Source organism: Megascapheus bottae, chromosome 10, assembly GCF_031878675.1.
Source record: "Megascapheus bottae isolate mThoBot1 chromosome 10, mThoBot2.hap1, whole genome shotgun sequence".
NCBI lineage: Eukaryota > Metazoa > Chordata > Mammalia > Rodentia > Geomyidae > Megascapheus > Megascapheus bottae.
The window spans coordinates 51,960,463-51,978,554 of record NC_143518.1 but is presented as its reverse complement, the minus strand read 5'-3'; positions in this window follow the sequence as shown (position 1 = coordinate 51,978,554).

Genomic DNA, 18,092 nt, shown 5'->3' with positions numbered 1-18,092 from the left:
AGAGAGAAAAAAAAAGAACATGAGACATTTCAATTAAAACATTAGAAAACGGGGCTGGGAGTTTGGCCTAGTGGTAGAGTGCTTGCCTAGCATGCACGAATACCCGGGTTCGATTCCTCGGCACCACATACATAGAAAAAAGCTGGAAGTGGTGCTGAGGCTCAACTGGTAGAGCTCTAGCCTTGAGAAAGTCCAAGGACAGTGCTCAAGCCCTGAACCCAAGTCCAAGACTGGCAAAAAAAAAAAAAAAAAAAAAAAAAAAAAAAAAAAACATTAGAAAACAGGGCAAAGAGAAGCAGAGAGAGAGGGAGGAAGGGAGAGCAAACATAGAAATCAGTACACACTATGTGGAAGTGAATCATGTAACTTGTGGGCAGAGATGGAAGGGATAAACTGGGAGAATGTGAAGAAAGGAGCGACATTGTCCAAAATAAGAAATGTACTCATTATGTGACTTAGGAAATGGTAACCCCTCTGTATAGCACCTTACTAATAACAATCAAATTAAATTTTTTAAAGTATTTGAAGAAAGGGCCGGGAGTTTGGCCTAGTGGTTAAAGTGTTTGCCTAGCATGCACGAAGATCCGGGTTCAATTCCTCGGTACCACATACATAGAAAAAAGCCGGAAGTGGTGCTGAGGCTCAAGTGGTAGAGCTCTAGCCTTGAGAAAGTCCAAGGACAGTGCTCAGGCCCTGAGCTCAAGCCCAGGACTGGAAAAAAAAAAAGTATTTGAAGAAAAAAACAGCAGAATTAAGGATTCTGGAATACTGGTATATTGGTTATAAATCTTCCAGTACTATTTGATTTTTAAGGCAGATATTAAAGTATTTTCACAATTACTTTTCTGTGTGTATGATGACACTAAGGCTTGAACTCAGGGCATGGGAGATGTCCTTTAGCTTTTTTTTTTCTCCCTGCCCCACCAAGGCTGACATTCTGTTACTCTACCTCCAGCTATTTGGTAGTGAATTGGGAATAAGAGTCTCACAGATTTTTCCTGCCTGGGCTGGCTTCAGATCTCAGCCTCCTAAGTAGCTAGGATTACAGGTACAGACCACCAGTGTTCAGCTATAATTATGGTTTTTTGTTGTTGTTGTTTGAGGTTTTTTTTGTCATTTATGAGCTTGTACTCAATGCCTCAGCCCTGTCCCTGAGCTTTTTTGCTCAAGACTAGTGCTCTACCACTTTGAGCCACAGGGCCACTTCCAGTTTTCTGGTAGTTAATTTAAGAGTCTTACAGACTTTCCTGCCCAGTCTGGCTTCAAATCTGATCCTCAGATATCACCCCTCCGAGTATCTGAGTCACTGGTGCCTAGCGTATAGTTTTTTGTTTGTTTGGTTGGTTGGTTTGGTTTTAAGGAAAAGGAAAGAATCTGTGAGGGAGCAGAGCATCAGTCACCTTCTAGTTCCAGCCCTTGGTATCTCTGTGATTTCTACACTGAGATCTTCAAAAAACAAAACAAAACACCCGATTGTGCCTTAGAATAGTCTATCTCAGATTTCCATTCTCTCATTTCCTAGTTTTATGAGCTATTAGAACCTCTATTTACTCACCTCATAAATGACAAGACTGCCTACCTACTAGGGCTGACAAGAGTATTTAATGACATAACTAAAACAATAATGGGCTTCAGAAAATGTTATATTCAATATTCCCTACCCACATCCCCACATCTGTTGACAGTGGTAGGATGCAGCTCTGAGAAACTAGAGTTTCATGAAAATCTGTGAAATTCACAAATGTGTTCCTGTATATTTATGTTTGAGCCAGGAATAATATGAAGTATCTTATTTCTGTTGACTAGAGTAAGAGCTGTCTAAGTCCGAGCCTAATGAATAATTCCCTTGAGGAGATGTGGCTTACTAAAAGACAAAGGATAGTATAATTCTTTACCGTCTTGCATCCCTCCACTTCCTCTCTTAATCTGTGGGACATTCTTTTAATGTAGGAAATATATACCCAACCTCAGCTGAAATTGCCTCTCTCTTAGCCAATTATCCTGAGGTTCTGGAGAAAAGGCAAAGATGATGTCTATGGAGATTTCTCCTATCTTGAGTAGTTCTGAACTGGCCAAAGAAGGCCTATAGATTCCTTTTTAATACTAATTTCCCAACGTAGCCTAACACTTCAGTTGCTTAGCATTTAAAGAAGTCATTTGATCTTGTTTCTATCCTTAGACATGATAATCCAATATTTCCCTTACTTTATATAACTTAATTTGCAGCTTAGTATAAGCAAAAGTGATAAAGGTCCATAAAAATAGTGTTGAACTCATGTAATTCTTGGCTAGGGGACCCTCAGTAGCAAAACAGGCTCACTAGGTTTTTCTAGTACAGACCCAGATCAGAGTTCTGGGATTATCGCACATAAAATATCAGCAACATTTCTTCATTTGTTATTTAGTAAATATTTATTGAACATCTACTATACAGCAGAAAAACCCTGACCTTTTGAAACATCCTACCTCCTACTATCTCCTCCTGCTCCTATCAAAGTCTGTTTCAATTTCAATTCTGTTCTCCTATTATTGCAATTATCACCTAATAAAACCCCCAATCTCATTCCAATTTTTCCCTTCTGAAACAGCAGCCTGAAGGAGCTCTTATCTGTTCCTTTCCTGCTTAAGAACGTCCTATATTTTCCTGAACTGAGAGACTTTATCCGCTTACTCAACAAATGTATCTCACTTATCATTCTAGTGTGCCAGGCTCTGTTCTACATGCTGGGGCCACAGCACTGAGCAATAAAATAGGTGACAATTTCCATGTTAGCAGTGCTTATATTCTAGTTGGGAAGGACAGACACTTAAGATGATTAAATAATGAATATTAGTTGGTAGTCATCTTGAAATAAAGAGTAACTGGGCAACTAAACTTGGCTAGGAAGTGGTGTGAGGTAAAGAGAAATAGAGAGAATAAAGAGAAAGACTAACCAGGAAGATACTTGAGTGGAGACCTAGGACTGAGATAGAGTGGATCCACGTGGCTATCAGAGAGGTCACTGGCAAAAGAGGGGGACTGCCAGGCATAGGGGTCCTGAGACAAGAGTATGTTTGCCTGTCAGGGCAGGCAAAGAGATCATAGTTGGAGCAGCAGAGTAAGGAGAGACAAAAATGATAGGATGTGAACCATCAAAGGCTTTTATTTGCAGGTTTGTGACAGCTGCTCTTTAAAAAAATTTTTTTGTGGGGTTGCACTCGTGGTGCTTGAACTCTGGGCCTGGGTGCTGTCCCTAAGTTCTTCAGCTCAACCACTTCTTGTTCTACCACTTGAGCCACAGTTCCACATTGTTTGTTTGTTTAGTGCTGGTACTGGGGTTTCAACTCTCTTAGCTTTTGACTGATACCCGGTCATTTGAGCCATACCTCTACTTCCAGCCTTTTGGAAGTTAGTTGGAGATAAGAATCTTTCAAATCTGGCTGAGCGCAGTGGCTCACGCCTGTAATCCTAGCTACTCAGAAGGCTGAGATCTGAGGATCAAGGTTCAAAGCCACCCCGGGCACAAAAGGACCTGAGACTCTTATCTCCAATTAACCTCTAGAAAATGGGAAGTGGGGCTTGGCTCAAGGGTAGGGTGGTAGCCTTGAGTTGAAGAGCTCAGGGACAGTACCCAGGCCAAGTTCAAGCCCCATAACCCACAAAAAAAAAAAAAAAAAAAAAAGAAAGAAAGAAAGAAAGAAAGAAAGATCTAGAAGGCCTTGAATGAAAGAGCTAGATTTTTCTCCTAGTTCCAATGAGAGGGATTTTAGGTTAAAACAAAATGCAAAGAAACAAAACGCCAGGTTCTGTCCTAGCTGGTGCCTGTGTTCTCAGGGTCTGACACACGGTAGGTTTGTAATGCATCTTTACAAAATTTATTGGCTACAGTTTAACAGCATTCCTACTTTATACCTAAGGAAAAGTGGCGAGCAAGACTACGTTGAAAGTAGTTATGCTCAAAATTCAGGTCCAAATAGACAAGTCAAGCCAACAGAGCTGGAATAAGAGTAGTAGTAACAGTTCTTCCTCAGCTTCTTAACATCCTCACCTCCCCCCCCCCAAATTTAGGACTGTCCTAGGCTTGGCTCCAACTTCATTTGGAATCCCCAGAGAAACTCCTAATCTGAACTACCTTTTTTTCTGTCTTCTGTTGTCCAGACCTAGGAATCAGAAACTGGACAGCCCACACACCACCTGTCCCTCCCTTCCTCAGCGCCATCTGCATAACATTGAACTGCTAGTGGCAGCAGTTGTTCTGTCGCCTGTAATTTCCAAAAAAAAGGATCTAGCAAGCCAGGCCTATGCTGGTCAGGTGCCTGCCAACTAAATCCCTTGGTGATAGCCAGGAACATTCAAAGCTCTCTGTTTTCTATTCTAGTTCACTGTCCACAGAACATTCTTAGCAGAGCTGGGCATGGTTGCTGCATACATACAAATGATGACAGTATGGGAAGCAATGGAAGAATTACAGTGCCAGCATTGAAGTCATCAAAATAAGTCAGAATTTCTACTAAGATCTCAGCTGAAATAAAATAGGCGCTTCATTCTTTCCTTACTTCCTTCTTCCCTTTCTTCTTTCTTCTCTTTCTTTGTACTTTCTCCTTCCTTCCTACCTTCCTGTAGCCAGTTAATAAATATGAATAAGACTGTCAGTGTTCTTTATGCTCCCTAACTGGCAAATAATGATTTGACTGGTGCCCATAAGCAGAATGTAGCACACTTTAGTCTCACACACTTTGATGGAGAAGGGAAGGTGAGAAAAACTGACATATTTATTACTTCAATTCATGGGACTTTATTCCTTCCAGAATTCAGGTTAATATTTTATTGTAAAAATGTGTTGTTTCAAATTTAGAGACATAAGGCCAGATAGTATGATACTAAATGTAAGGACCTCCAGGATAAGGAAACAAAAGCCATATAATGAGTGATTGTTGTCCTTAATGTACTATGTTATCTCTCATCTCTTTTGCCATTCCTTGGTTATCTCATATTGTTACAATATTTCATCTTGTTATCTGATATATTTTATATGTGCTTAATGGGGGAAATCAAGATGAGCGAGGGGGGGTGGAGGGGGGAGGGGGGAGGGGAGGGGGGGAGGGAAATGGGGACCATGTCATGAGAAAGGGTATCAATGTTTGTGAAGTAGTGCACCTTCTAGCTGGTGAATATAATATAACCCTTCTATTAATCACAATAAAAAAAGATAAAAATGTGTTCTTTCATTTTTATCCCTCAGCCAGTTAGAGTGTTTTCTGTTTAAATTTAATTATATAGTAGGATATATTAATTGTACAAAATAATAGGTTTCATTATGACATTTTCATACATGAACAGAAAAGTTATTGTTGTACTGGAGAATACAGTTCTCTGTAAGTGATTGACTGATATGAACTATTCTGGAATCTTCCAGAATCCTGCCCTTTGAAGAAAAGATGTGGCAGAAGATGCTGCCTGTCTGCATAAGAATCCCCTGTACTGTATTTTCCAGTCAGGTTAATCTTGGACCTTTCTATTTTTTTTAAATGGGTTTATATTTTTAGCCCTTCAGGGGAACTATTTTAAAATTTAATTTTAAGAAGAGTCGTACTCTAGCAACTCAGAAGCTGAGACTTGAAGAATCTCAGTTTGAAGCCTAGCCAGGTTTCATCTCCATTGAATTGCAGACTTTATCCCCCCGTTAACCAGCAAAATGCCAGACTGAAAACATGACTCAGGTTGTAAGGCAAGAAGGCTGAAAGAGAGCAAGAGGCCTTGAATTCAAGTGCTGGTACTGGGGCTCACACATTTTTAAGAGAGAGAGAAAGAAGGAGGAGGGTTAGTGTGTGTGTGTGTGTGTGTGTGTGTGTGTGTGTGTGTGTGTGTGTGTGTGTGTTTGCCAGTGCTAGAGCTTGAACTCAGAGCCTGGGTGCTATCTCTTAGCTTTTTCCAGCCGGGACTGATACTCTGCTACTTGAGCTATAGTTCCACTTTGGGCTTTTTGGATGGTTAATTGGAGAAAAGAATCTCTGGACTTTCCTCCTCCACTTGGCTAGAAAACAGGCCACAAGCCTCTGATCTCGTCCTCCTGAGTAGCTTGGATTGCAGGCATGAGCCACTAGCAGCACCTGGCTGAGAAAAGTTTTATCCACAGCTTGAAAGTAGGAAGTAGGAAGCTGATCTGGTCTGATCTGTTTGACGCCATGCCTTCACATTAGGTCAAGAAGGGAACTGAAGAACTGGAGTTTTGGAATGTTAATCTCACCTAGAGGCCTGAAGTATTATCCCAGGATGTGAATGTGTTTGGCCATCTGTCTATCCTAGGGGTGCGAAGAAGGCAACGGGCTCTGTCCATGAACCTGATGGAGCCTAAAGGGCTGGATCTGAAGCTTTTAAGAGCCTGGGAACTTCTCTGCAAGTCTCAATGTCTGGAGGCCCCAAAGAGTTTCGCTCTGGCTCACAGCAGACAGGCATCACAACCTCCCAATACTGTGGCAAGTAGCAGCTTGCCTTCACTTCTCCGCCCAGCCAGGGAAACTGTGGCATTTTTAGTTCAGGCCTAGACCCGTCCTGGCAGCCCGGATTCCACTGCCTAGGCAGGAAGCTGATCTCAGCCCAGTAACCTTTTCTTTTCTTTTTTCTTTTTTTGTTTGTCAAAGAGGACTTTCTATTCCAGCAATTAGAGGGTGATAAGGGTGAGAGCCACATGTTTCTCTTAAGTTACAGAGCAGTGAGTGGTTAGAAGAGTATAGAGAAGAAGAACAGGGAGAAAGGGCAAACTTGCAAGTGACTGCTTCATTCCCCAAATTCTAAAGCAAAGGAAGGCAAGATTTGGGAAGGCTGAACTCTGTATTGCTATGCAGCCCTTAAGCTATAGCCCCTCATTCTCACATGAAGGTGGGAAAGAGGCTGGGCCTGGGCAGATCTGCAGAGTCTTTGCTCCCTGGTGCCCTGAGGGAACACACCTTGATTCATCCAGTCAGGAAGGAACCCATGTGGGGTGTGTGTGTGTGTGTGTGTGTCTGTCTGTCTGTCTGTCTGTCTGTCTGTCTGTCTGTCTGTCTGTCTGTTTGAGGAGCATTAGGGCAGGGTTGCCAGATTAACAACAACAACAACAACAACAACAACAAAAAAAAAAAAAGACTACGGTTACATTTAAATATATAAATACATGAAGCAATTGTTGTTGTCTATCTGAAATCCAGGCTTAGCTGGGTGCCCTTGATTTGATCTGGCAATCTCAATAGAAGAAGTTAAAACTCCAGGGAATGGGATGAAGGCTGACAACTCCATTGCAATGATCCTCCAGTCCCAATGAAGGGCAGTCCAACTTCTGGATCCAGATCTTTGTCTCAACCAGCTCTCCACCAGAAGGCGAAAGAATCCCTTGGGTACTGGCTTTGCAGGCTGCCGCCTGGGGCGCAGCCCACACAGCCAGGGCCCCTCTCACCTCAGTTCTTAAACTCCAGGCACTTTCATGTCAACTGTTAATGTTCCATCCCAGAGCCCCTTTGAAGATTAAAAAGCTCTCCAGAGAAGGAAAGTGCTCTGTTGTTGTAATTAACATAATTAAAAGCATTCCCAACCCCCCCCCCCACCAAATCCCAGAGAAACATCAGTTCTTGTGATAAATAACCTAACCCATTCTCCCAGGAGATGGCTAGCCACTTCCACTCCAACTCCAGACATAGCCCGTATTTTTTACCCTGTGCTGCCTTAGACTTAATTGTTTGGTTTCACCTTTTTGGGAGGAGGCACCCAGCTCTTCAGGCACAGTACACACCCTCTCCTGGGACATATCTATGTCTACTTTCCTAAGTTGGAAACACCAGGAGAATAGTAAATGAGGGCTACCATTTCAGCCCTAGCTCTGGCCCCCAGCAAAAGGATACTGTCTCATCTCTCTCCACTCACAGGCCTTGCCCACTAGGCACAAACTGCTTGACTGCCCTGTGAGGCTGTTTCTGTACAGTTTCCAGGCAAGCCTTTCTCTAAGTAGCCTATTCCATAATGGTAACCAGGGTAGCTAAAGGTTATGCCTTGAGGCTCTGTACTGAGGAAGGAGTCTGTCATCTTAATTGCTTCTGGGACATGAATCCTTCCTGATTTCCCCAAGGAAGCAATAAACTCTTCCATAGGAAGAGCCAAAGCATTTCATTCCCTAAAGGTCTAGCATAAAGGAGACGTTCATTGCTCCTAATTGGGTTGGGTCAAATTAATGTATTAGTGACGGCCAAAGAAGCATTTCTTGTCTCCTTCTGGATCCAGGGCTCCTAGTAGACAGTCCTAGAAGTTCCTGGCACGCCTGCAGTATGATTGGTCTCTGACCTATTATGTGATTGTCAAAACTTGAAATATTCTGTGTGGCCTCTGTTGGCAGTGCAAAGTTTCTGCCCAAATGAGCCACGTACTCAAAAACTTTTAGACTATAAACTAGGTAAGCTAAGAGTCAGAGGCTCATGACTATAATCCTAATGATTTAGGAAATATGTGATCTGTGGTTCAAAACCAGCCTGGGAAGAAAACCCATGAGACTCTTATCTCCAATTAAACAGCAAAAGTCAGAAATGGATCAAGTACTATAGTGCCAGACTTGAGCAAGAAAGCTAAGGAAAAGGGCCTTGGCTCTGAGTTCAAACACCAGTAATGCTGTACTCCTGTGTGCACACGCATGCACACACACATTTTAGACTGTAGATTGATGATGATGATGATGATAATAAATTAAAAATGATCATTTCCCTGTCATCCTGAATCAGTCTTTAATAACTTTTATTGGTCCCACCTTAAGTTCCTTTAGGAAATCATAAGACACAAGAAATAGTCCTAGGGCACAGAGGAATGGATTCTCAATAGCTGGTCTTTTCCACTCTTCTCCCTTCAATACACACACACACACACACACACACACACACACACACATCACATGCACACACATATCTGACAACAGCAGAACCAACTCTTCTCTACTCTTTATGTTTCTCTGAATTTAGCTTAATAGAAAAAGCACTTAGCAGTGCTAACAACATAATTGCAGCCCATATTGGGCACTCGTGAGCCCCAATGTCATTGAGACTTGGCATCATAACATAACAGAGAAGAGGACCTAACAGGCTTAGTGACAAACAGCAGTTACAAAGATGTGGGCTTCCTCTCAAGAATGGAGCATACTTTAGGGCACAGCTAGATCCAGGGACAACTTGAGGCTGATGCTGAAGGCTCCTTCCAACCAGCCCTTGACACCATGTGAAGCCTGCACACATGGTCATGCACATGTGAACTGAAGAGCTAGATCTAGAAAGAGCTACACTATCTGGAAGTAGTTCCAGTGTGAAAGACCTGAGGGGATAAGGAGTTGACAGGAGATGGGGGGAGGAAGGAAAGACATCACCAAGGTGAATGGAGTCAGCTTCTTTGAATGACTTGGGTAAACCAGAGGAAGAAAGAACCTCCTGTTTATCCAGTTGTGTTCATTCTGGGTGGAATTGCGATATCCAGAAACATACTCAGAGGAACTGGGCCTGTGGCTCATGCCTGGAATCCTAGGTACTCAGGCTGAGGACTGAGGATTATAGTTGAAAGCCTTCTGTGCCAGAAAAGTCAGTGAAATTTTTATTTTAAATTAACCTCCCAAGCCAGACGTAGAGCTGTGATTCAAGTAGTAGAGGACTAACCTTGAGCAAAAGAGCTTAGCGACAGTGTGCAGTTCTTGAGTTCAAGCCCCAAGTCAGGCACAAAACAATAATGATGATGTTAATAAAATAATACTAATAACTACAACAACAAAACTCAGAAAGATGGAGAGAATGATGAAAGGGTGATGTTGATCAGGATGCATTGTGTTCATAAACTGCTTTGTTAATTGGCAACTCTTTTGTATGCTACTTAAAGATAATAAAAATTTCTTAAAATACCAACCCACTCTGTTTAATTAAAGGGTAAAGCACAAGGACAACTTCCAGAATAATTACTCTTCAAATACTATACCTACTTAGGAAATAAACTTCAACCATTTTTTTCTTCAAGAAAAAGTTGATGTTTTTCACTTAAAATAAGGAATACATATTTCTTGAGGGATTTCTTTCCTTTTTTTTTTTTTTTTTTTTTGCAAGTCCTGGAAATGAACTCAGGGCCTGGGCATTGTCCTTGGGCTTTCCTCAAGGGTTGCTCTACCACTTGAGCTACAGCACCACTTCCAGCTTTTCTGTGTATGTGGTACCAAGGAATCAAACCCAAGTTTTCGTGCATGCTAGACAAGCACTCTACCACTAGGCCAAACTCCTGGCCCCAGATTTTTTCCTTTTTAATAATTTGTCAAGGTCTCTCTTTTTTTTTTTTTTGAAGAATCAACATTGATACTTGGTATTGTAAATACAATTAGGTATTAGGAGCAAAATTTCATTCAAGGTTGTAATTTTTTTGTTGTTGTTCTTGATTGTATTGAACTCAGGTGCTGGGTGCAGTCTGTGAGCTCTTTTGTTCAAGGTTAGCGCTCTTCCACTTTGAGCCACAGCTCTACGTCTGGTTTTCTGGTTGTTAATTAGAAATAAGAGTCTCACAGACTCTCCTGCCTGGGCTATCCCTGAACTGCGATCCTCAGATCTCAGCTTCATGAGTAGCTAGGATTACAGGTGTGAGCCACCAGAGCCCAGCCAAGGGGCTTGAACTCAGCCTGGGCACTGTTCCTGAGCTCTTCAGCTCAAGGCTACCTCCCTACCCTTGAGCCAAGCCCCACTTCCACTTTTCTAGAGGTTAATTGGAGATAAGTCTCAGGTCCTTTTGTGCCAGAGCTGGCTTTGAACCCTTGATCCTCAGATCTCAGCCTTCTGAGTAGCTAGGATTATAGGTGTAAGCCATCCTGCCTGGCTTTAATTTACTTTTTAATAGCAGCAGTACAGGGCTGGGGATACATGTAGCCTTCTGGTAGAACATTTGACATATGCTTCACATGAGTGAAGTCCTGGATTTCACTGGCAACACTACACAAAGTAATACAAAAATATGACCACAATGGGTACCCTGAAAAATAGTTTCCCTTTCTTTTTCTTTTCCTTTTTTTTGTCAGTTGTGGGGCTTAGGAATTACAGGTGTGAGCTACCATGCCCAGCTTTGATTCTTTTTCATTACCAATTTCAACCTGAGTTACACCAAATCTTCTAATGATAATCAGTCAAATTTGTGTGTGTGTGTGTGTGTGTGTTAGTACTGAGGTTTGAATCCCAGCCCTCACACTTGCTAATCTAGTGTTTGACAATTGAACTATGCCTCTGGCCTTGTATTTTCTCTTCCTCTCATATATTTTTAGGATAGTGTCTTACTTCATACCAGGAGCACTCTGAGTTGCAATTTGCCTTCTCTTAGAGTTCCTGAAATCACTGGGATGACAGGTGTGTGCCACTATGCAGATTGAGAAGGGGTCTGAAGAACTTTTCTGTCCATGTTGTCCTCAAACTGCAATCCTCCTGTTCTCAGCCTCCTAAACAGCTAGGATCATAGGAGTGAGCCACTGGTGCTGGATTCAAGTGTGTGTTTTCCTTTTTAGGTATTCCATTATGAGCTTACTGAATTATATAAATTGATGTGTTTTGATCCCTTGAACATACTGTTTACGTGGTTTGAATGAACTTGTTTGGTAGATGGCTATGTATGAAAGAGAAAACCATGTTCTGCTACAGAGAACAGGCAGTAAACAGAAGCTTCTCTGAGCTACTCTTAATGGGGCCAGAAGGAGCAAGGTTGGATGATATATCTCAGGGAGGAAGTCTGACATTTGAAACATGGTAAAATATAGTAGCAAGAGAAACTCTGACAGGGAGGCACTTTTAACCGAAAGGTGTGGCTCTAATGAGCCAGCTGCTTGTCTGCATATGAGTGCGCACAGGTGTGTGTGTGCTTCTGTGTGCTCCTCTTAGTGGTCTTCTGTCAGTTAACTTCCATATACGACCACCAGCTCTCCCACGACATGCACGCCTGCATGCCTCTTCACACACCCAAGAGATCCAGCCTCTTTCTGAGTGCTACAAAAAAAAAATCCATCTCTCACTAACTCATAAAATTAGAAAAGCAGCTTAGCTATTCATTCTAAAGTTATTGATTGAATACTCGCCATGTGCCAGGTGCCAGGCTGACAGCTGAAGCTAAGGAAGAGAATAGGATCCATGCCAATCTCCTCAAGGAGCTCACAGCCTTGTCTGAGTATGAATAATGGTTACACCGTCTATTACAGTAGTCTGTGATAAATGATGAGCTGATTGAGGCTGGAGGCTACAGATGCAGCCAGAATCCCACTTCTACATCTCCCCCTCCCCCACTCACCCCCACTGAAGGATCTGCTCTCAGGATGGGCCTTTGTCAGTTAGGCACATCATTGACATAATTAATACTGAACTGAAAATTGATCTGGAGGAATGCTTGTCTAGCAACCAGGAGGCTGTAATCCCCAGTTAACACTCCCCCCCACACACAATTACACAAGCACAACACAGAGTTTCTACCAATTCCTAATAGAATCCATCATTTTATGAAGTTTAGAGACAAATGCTTTCTTTCATTCATGGGCTTTCAGGGCACATTTAAGACCCAAACTGGCTAGGTGTAGTGGTGTACACTTAGTTTCAGCACTGAGAAGGCTGAGGCAGTAGGACTGCAAATTGGAGCCTAGCGTGGGCTATATAGTGAGTTTGAGGCCAGTCTGGTTTATATGTAAAACAGACTTAACAAAAACTAAACACTGGCAGGCTGAGAGTTTGGCCTAGTGGTAGAGTACTTGCCTAGCATGCACGAAGACCCGGGTTTGATTCCTCGGTACCACATACATAGAAAAAGCTGGAAGTGGTGTTGTGGCTCAAGTGGGAGGGTTCTAGCCTCAAGAAAAACACAAGGACAGTGCCCAGGACCTGGGTTCAAGCCCCAGGACTGGAAAACAAACAAAACAAAACCAAAAAAGCACTGAGTCTTAACCTGGTGGGTGCTGATGGCTCACACCTAGCTACTGAGGAAGGAGGCTGTGATCTGAACATTGTGGTTTGGAGCCATCCCAAGTGGGAAAGTCTGTGAGACTCTCACCTCCAGTTAACCACCAAAAGAGCCACAAGTGAAGCTGGAGCTCAAGCACTAGCTTTGAGCAAAACCTCTTCAGAAAGAGTGCCCGGGTTCTGAGTTCATATCCAAGGACTAGCAGCCCCCACCCCCCTTCAATCAACAAAACAAAACATAATAGAGGCTGATCATTCTCTGCAACATCATTATGTGACAAACTACAGAATGCAATTATGTGTCATACACTGGGAGAACTAAGGAGGGAGTGATTGATCCAGCCTAGGAGAGCCTGATTGAATCGAAATCATGTTTTGCTATTCTTCTTCTCCATGCCAAATTATGACTTTTCTGAGTAGCAGTGGTCATGCGATGATTTATGAGAATTTTTTTTTGAGAAAAGAAAGGGAAACCAAGCCAGGTGCTACGGCTCAAACCTGTAACCCTAGCTATTCAGGAAGCTGAGATCTGAGGATCACAGTTCAAAGCCAGCTTGGGCACTAAAGACCATGAGACTTTTTCTTTCGCCAGTCCTGGGCTTGAGCTCAGGGCCTGAGCACTATCCTTGGACTTTCTCAAGGCTAGAGCTCTACCACTTGAGCCTCAGCACCACTTCTGGCTTTTTCTATGTATGTAGTACCGAGGAATCGAGCCCGGGTCTTCATGCATGCTAGGCAAGCACTCAACCACTAGGCCAAACTCCTGGCCCTGACCAGGAGACTCTTATCTCCAGTTAACTACTAGAAAACCGGAAGTGGTGCTTTGGTCAAGGGGTAAAACGGTAGCATTGAGCTGAAGAGCTCAGGGACAGCACCCAGGCCCAGAGTTCAAGTTCCATAACTGACAAAAAAAGAATCAAGCATGTTTTTTCTTTTTCCTTTATGAACTGTATCATTTGGGAACCAAATATAGGTAAGGGGAAGTATATCCACTAAGCAAAGAAATAATAAAACATGAAGCCCTAAGAGAGAATTAGAATGCATTCATGAATTGATATAGGATGTCGTACGTTGATTTTTATACCATCACAAAAAGAAAGAAAAGGAGACATCATATGCTTCATGAAGTATATCAACCCTTACAAAGACTGGTCAACTTTGGGAGCCAACACTAATCCTTGAGAAATATGCAGAATGGCAGAACATGTGAAACCAACAAAGTAGAAAAAAAAATTAATAACGTGATTATCAGAAAATTGACCATGGACTGCGTAGGTAATAACATTAAACAGCTGTTACTTTATTTTATTTTATTTATTTTTATTATTATTATTTTTTTTGCCAGTCCTGGGCATGAGGTCAGGGCCTGAGCACTGTCCCTGGATTTTCTCAAGGATAGGGCTCTACCACTTGAGCCACAGCACCACTTCTGGCTTTTTGCTATATATGTGGTACCGAGGAATGGAACCCGGGTCTTCATGCATGCTAGGCAAGCACTCTACCACTAGGCCAAACTCCTCGCCCCAGCTGTTACTTTATTTATTTATTTATTTATTTATTTATTTATTTACTTTGGTGGGTCATGGGCGCTGTCCCTGAGATATTCAGCTCAAGGCTATGGCCATACCCCTGGGCCTGAGCTTTGTCCCTTGTCGCTTTAGCTTAAGGCTACCACCCTACCCTTGAGCCAAGCCCCACTTCCCATTTTCTAGGGGTTAGTTAGAGATGAGTCTCAGGTCCTTTTGTGCCCAGGCTGGCTTTGAACCTTGATCCTCAGATCTCAGCCTCCTGAGTAGCTAGGATTACAGGTGTAAGCCATCATGCGCCTGGCTTAACAGCTGTTACTTTAAAAAAAGGTTTTAGCAAGGATTTCTTTTATTATAACCTGGTAACATATGGAGAAATTTAAAAAAGGGGAGAGGAACACTTTCTGTTCCTCATGCCGGAAAAATATTCCTATTACTTTTATTTGGCAGGGGAGAGGGAAGGGACAGTCTGTCTATGAAAGTCAGAATGACCCTGGACTTGAAATTTTCCTGTCTCAGACTTGAGCGTACTGGAACTAAAAGTGTGCACCACTACACCAGCTATGGTTGTCTGAGATGAAATTATGCCATGATGGCTACGCTGAGAAGAATTCTTCTCTTTTTCATATGCATGCTAAACTATTTAGAAATGAAATGATACAATTTCTGGGATTTGTTTAAGAAATAACTCAGTATGGTCACGAAAAGTGTGTGACCATATGTCTACAACAACATAACTTGAGTTGATCATTCAAGTTGAGTGTGGAGTTCATTATACCATTTTTGTAGTCTTTTATAAATTGTCTGTAAATCCTCCATAAAAGTTTTTCTTTTAAGTCATTAAAAGGCTCCTCAATATTCTGACATTGTTGTCCCAGAGGATAACCATCCATCTTCCACCTCCTGAGATAAGTCAAATACCTCTTGAAATATAACTTAATAATCTATTAATATTCCTTTGGAAATTAGCATAGAAGAGAAGATTATTTCCTGGACTACCTTTAACCCTGCAAATCTGTAAGTAGATGTGTAGAAGAAACCCTTAGAAAAAAGCAAAGGAAGCCGGGAGCGGTGGCTCACGCCTGTAATCTTAGCTACTCAGGAGGCTGAGATCTGAGGATCAAGGTTCAAAGCCAGCCCGGGCACAAAAAGACCTGAGACTCTTATCTCCAACTAACCCCTAGAAAATGGGAAGTGGGGCTTGGCTCAAGAGTTGGGTGGTAGCCTTGAGCTAAAGATCTCAAGGACAGTGCCCAGGCCAAGGTCAAGCCCTAAGACCCACAAAAGAAAGAAAGAAAGAAAGGAAGAAAGGAAGAAAGGAAGAAAGAAAGAAAGAAGGAAGCAAAGGGAGGATTGAGACTAGGGAGAAGGAAGGGGAAGAACAAATTGTATCTTGGCTTATTGTAAAAAAATGTATCTTCATCATAACTTCCTTAGAGTTCTCAATTTTGGTATAAATTTTTGTGGAAGCTGAACTAAGAAGTTCTACTATGGGCATTTAAAAATAAGATTAAGTTCTTGCTAATGGGTTAAACTTTCACAAAGGAGCCCGTCATGTTCTTGAAGGCTAATACAAATATTGAAGGGGAGAAGAGGCTTGTTTTCTATTACTCAGTAAGCCAATGATGAGAGCAAGGGTCCATTTTTGGCCTAAACCTGAAAACAGTCTTGGTTGACAAGGATGAGGAAGCTAGGAACGAGAGTTAAAGCAACTGGGTGTCTCTGGAGAGGGAAGCTGAGGTACTTGGACTATGGTGAAAGAAGGAAAAGGTATGGTTCTATATTGTTGTAACCAGGTTGTACTGTGGTCAGTGCCATAAAATTATATGATGACATTTTGCAAACAGCCTTTTTATGGAGCTAAGTGACTGTATCTTTTATCATGAAACCAGATGTCTATTTATAGATTCCTTGGCTGGGCCAACTGCTATGCACTACTTGCCCTGTTTGCTTATATTTACGTATTTTCAGGCTCTGTTCTCTCTTTTCCACACTGGCTTGTCAAAATCTAAGTAAGTAAGTATATACTCCTACATTGACAATAGTGTTCTAAGAAGTTTATTACAACATGGATGGTGTGGCATGGTATTGATGTTCCTCAGAATCTTCCCTAAGAGCAGGAATAAACAGTCTCTTTTATGAAGCTTCCTTTACCTTCAGTATTTGAATGCATTACTGCAATCAGTACTTAAACACGTGATTTTTTTGCCAGTCCTGGGGCTTGAACTCAGGACCTGAGCACTGTTCTTGGGCTTTCTCAAAGCTAGAGCTCTACCACTTGAGCCACAGCTCAACTTCCGGCTTTTACTGTGTATGTGGTACCAAGAAATCAAACCTGGGTCTTAGTGCATGCTAGGCAAACACTCTACCACTAGGACAAACTGCTGGGCCTAAATATGGGATTTTTATGGGATATACTGTAAGTTACTCTTAGAGGCAACTCCCAAGGTTTCAAGTAGCCCAAAATATCCCCAGGCCAATTCTGGTTTTGTTTGTTTGTTTAATGTTTTTCTCTCATTTGTTTTCAAAACAAGGCCCTGCTAGGAAATCCAGATAAGAAGTTGTAATGTAGCTCAGCCTGGTTTCAATGTTGAGATCTTCTAGAGTGCTTGGATTACTGGAGTGCACTGCCAGCTACTAAAGTCAGTTTATTTAAACTTCTGCAATGCCAATGATCAAACCCAGAGACTCACATATTCTTGACAAGTATCACACCCCTGAGCCACACCCCCATCTTCCTATTTAGGTTATTATTTACACACACTTAAACCCAAACATTTAAAATGTACAGGCTGGAGGCCGGGAGTTTGGCCTAGTGGTTAAAGTGCTTGCCTAGCATGCACGAAAACCCGGGTTCGATTCCTCGGTACCACATACATAGAAAAAAGCCAAAAGTGGTGCTGAGGCTCAAGTGGTAGAGCTCTAGCCTTGAGAAAGTCCAAGGACAGTTCTCAGGCCCTGAGCTCCAGCCCAGGACTGGCAAAAAAAAAAAAAAATGTACAGGCTGGGACTGTGGCTAACTGGTATAGTGCTTGCCTGGTTATATATAAAGCCCCAGGTTTGATTCCTCAGTACCACATAAACAGAAAAGGCTGGAAGTAGTGTTGTGGCTCAAGTGGTAGACTAGCCTTGAGCAAAAGAAGCTCGGGGACAGTGCCCAAGCCCTGAGTTCTAGTCTCAGGACTGGCAAACAAAACAAAACAAAAACACCCCAAGTAAAATGTACCGTTTGATCCATTTTGGTAACTGTGTACAAGATGTTACCTTTCCTCCCTGGATGTATTTCTACTTTTGTCAAATGAGAAATGTTTAGAAAAGATTCTAGGCCAGGCGCGGTGGCTCACACCTGTAATCTAGCTACTCAGGAGGCTGAGATCTGAGGATTAAGGTTCTCCCATTAACCTCTAGAAAATGGGAAGTGGGGCTTGGCTCAAGGGTAGGGCAGTAGCCTTGAACTGAAGAGCTCAGGGACAGCACCCAGGCCAAGTTCAAGCCCCATAACCCACAAAAGAAAGAAAGAAAGAAAGAAAGAAAGAAAGAAAGAAAGAAAGAAAGAAAGAAAGAAAGAAAGAAAGAAAGAAAGAAAGAAAGAAAGAAAGGGTGTGTTCTAGGGGCTCTACCAAAACAGAA